The sequence below is a fragment of the Saccopteryx leptura genome, chromosome 7 (genome assembly GCF_036850995.1).
Source record: "Saccopteryx leptura isolate mSacLep1 chromosome 7, mSacLep1_pri_phased_curated, whole genome shotgun sequence".
In the NCBI taxonomy this organism is placed as follows: Eukaryota; Metazoa; Chordata; class Mammalia; order Chiroptera; family Emballonuridae; genus Saccopteryx; species Saccopteryx leptura.
Window position 1 is genome coordinate 96,217,377 of NC_089509.1, and position 3,412 is coordinate 96,220,788.

Sequence of the window (3,412 nt, forward strand, 5' to 3'; positions counted from 1 at the left end):
TGTCCCTCTCTCTGACACTATCTCTGTCCCTGTAAAAAAAAAAAAAAAAAAAAGAGCCCTTATTCATTGCAGGTGAAAATGCAAAATGATATACAGCATTTGGAAGATAGTGTAGTGAGTTTTTTCTCATAAAGCTAAACCTGCTCTTACCATATGATTTATCAGTTATGCTCCATGGAATTTACCCAAAGCAGTTGAACACATTGTCCACAAAATACCTGCATGTGGATGTTTATAGAAGCTTTTCCCACAATTGTGAAAACTTAGAAGCAACCAGAATCTCCTACAGTAGGTACATAGATAAACTGTGGTACATCCAGACCATAGAATATTATTCAGCATTAAAAAAAGAGATATCAAGCTATGAAACATAGAAGAAGCTTAGATGTACATTTCTAAGTGAAGGAAGCTTGATCTGAAAAGGCTAAACACTCTGTGATTCCAACTATCTGACATGATGAAAAGACAACTATGGAGACAGTAAAAGTACCAGTGGTTGCCAGGGGTTGGAAGGAGGAGAGATAAATAGACAGCACAGAGACTGTTTTTTGTTGTTTGTTTTTTAGTGAGAGAGACAGAAAGAGAGACGGACAGGGAAAAACAGCAGGTAGGAAGAGAGAGAGAGAGATGAGAAGCATCAATCAATTATTCTTTGTGGCACCTTAATTGTTTATGGATTGCTTTCTCATATGTGCCTTGACTGGGGGGCTACAGCAGAGCAAGTGAGCCCTTGCTCAAGCCAGCGACCATAGGGTCATCTCTATGATCCCATGTTCAAGCCAGTGACCCCATGCTCAAGCCAGATGAGCCCACACTCATGTTGGTGATCTCGGGGTTTTGAACCTGGGTCTTCTGCATCCTTGTCTGATTCTCTATCTACTGAGCCATCTCCTGGGAAGGTAGAAAGAGGATTTTTAAGTCAATGAAACTATTTTGTATGATACCAGAATGATGCACACATGTCATTATACATTTGTCAAAACCCATGGGATATACTATACCAAGACTAAACTTTTATGTAAATTATAGAGTTTGGGTGCTAATAATGTGTCAGTGTACTTTAATTGATTGTAACAAACATACCATTCATAATGAATGTTGATAGAGAGGGAGGCTGTGCATCTATGGAGTATACAGGAAATCTCTGCACATTATGCTCAGTGAATCTAAAACAACTCTAAAACAGAAAGTCTAACAAAGCACTCAGTGTAATTCACCATATCAATAAGAAAAAGAAATGATATATCATTTGATGCATAAAAAGCATTGGACAAAATCTAATACCCAATCATGATTAAAAACTCTCAGGGATTGTGAATAATTACCTTAACTTGATAAAATAAATCTACAAAAAAACCTTGCCCAAAATAAACAAATGGGACTACATCAAACTGAAAAGTTTTTGCACAGCAAAGGAAACCATCAACAAAATGAAAGACAACCCACTGAATGGGAGAACATATTATATTCATGGTTACATCTGATAAGGGCTTAATGGTTAACATTTAGAAGGAATTTATAAAGTTCAACACCAAAACAAACAAACAAAACAAATAATTCAATTAAGAAATGGGAAACGGACCTTAATAGATTTCTCCAAAAAGGATATAAAGATGGCCAATAGATACATAAAAAGATTTTCAACATCACTAATCATCAGAGAACTTCAAATTAAAACCACAATGAGATATCATCTCACACCTGTCAAAATGGCTATCATCAATATATCCACAAACAAGTGTTTAGCAAGGATGTGGAGAAAAGAGAACCCTCATGCACTATTGGTGGGAATGCAGACTGGTGCAGCCACTGTGGAAAACAGAATGAAGTTTCCTCAAAAAATTAAAAAAAAAAAAAAACTACCTTATGACCCAGCAATTTCATTTCTGGGAATATATCTGAAGAAACCCAAAACACCAATTTGAAAGAATATATGCATCCTTATTTCACTGCAGTATTATTTACAATAGCCAAGATTTGGAAGCAGCCCAAATGCCCATCAATAGATGAGTAGATAAAAAGCTGTGCTACATTTACACAGCGGAATACTACTAGGCCATAAAAAGAAGGAAATTTTTACCTTTTGCAACAGCACAGATAGACCTGGAGAGTGTTATGCTAAGTGAAATAAGCGAGTCAGAGGAAGACAAGTACCATATAATTTCACTTATATGTGGAATCTAATGAACAAAATAAACTAACGAACAAATATAAACAGACTCATACATACAGAGAACAGACTGATAGCTGTCAGAGGGTATTGCTTTTAGGGGGCTGGGTAAAAACAGTGAAGGGATTAGCAAGGAAAAAAATCATAGACATAGACACCAATATGGTGATTATAAGAGGGAAGGGGTAGGGGGAGGCAGAAAAGAGTAAAGGATTATAAATGTAATGGAAAGAGACTTGACTTGGGATGGTGAGCATACAATACAATATACAGATGATGTGTTATAGAATTGTACAGCTGTATAATTTTATTAATCCATGTCACCCTAATAAATTAAATTTAAAAAAATTAAAAGCTCTACAGCTAACATGTTTATTGATAAGGAACTGAACACTTTTCCCCTAAGACTGGGAACATGGCAAGAATGTTCTCTCATTCTACTTTATTCAACATTGTATAGAAAGTCTTCAGTAGTTCAGTAAAAAGGAAAGAGAATACAATCTGTGCAGATTGGGAACAAAATTCTCTTTATTTATAGATGACATGGTTGTCTATGTAGAAAGTTCCAAATAATAAATTTTAAAAATACTCCTGGAAATAGTAAGTAGAGCAAGGTTATAAAATATAAAATTAATATTCAAAATCAATTGCTTTTCTATATAAGAACAATAAATAATTGGACTTGATAACTTAAAACATGATGTATATTTATAAAGTATTTACAATGGTATCAAGAAATGAAATACTAGGCCCTGGCCGGTTGGCTCAGTGGTAGAGCGTCGGCCTAGAGTGCAGAGGACCCGATTTCGATTCCCGGCCAGGGCACACAGGAGAAGCACCCATTTGCTTCTCCACCCCTCCTCCGCGCCTTCCTCTCTGTCTCTCTCTTCCCCTCCCGCAGCCAAGGCTCCATTGGAGCAAAGATGGCCCGGGCGCTGGGGATGGCTCTGTGGCCTCTGCCTCAGGCGCTAGAGTGGCTCTGGTCGCAACATGGTGATGCCCAGGATGGACAGAGCATCGCCCCCTGGTGGGCAGAGCATCGCCCCTGGTGGGTGTGCCGGGTGGATCCCGGTAGGGCGCATGCGGGAGTCTGTCTGACTGTCTCTCCCTGTTTCCAGCTTCAGAAAAATGCAAAAAAAAAAAAAAAAAAAAAAAGAAATGAAATACTAGATATAAGTAATAAAATGTATTGTACTGCAGAAAACTCTAAAATTTTGATATAAGTCAAAGAAGATCTAAATA

At 37.4% G+C, this 3,412-nt stretch overlaps 1 non-coding gene across 1 annotated transcript; it reads left to right on the top strand.

Annotated features, from left to right (window-relative positions):
* The first annotated feature begins 2,919 nt into the window (after positions 1-2,919).
* On the top strand, positions 2,920-2,995 carry TRNAS-AGA (transfer RNA serine (anticodon AGA)). Its single transcript has one exon. It is a non-coding gene; the product is annotated as a tRNA-Ser (tRNA).
* The last annotated feature ends 417 nt before the right edge of the window (positions 2,996-3,412 follow it).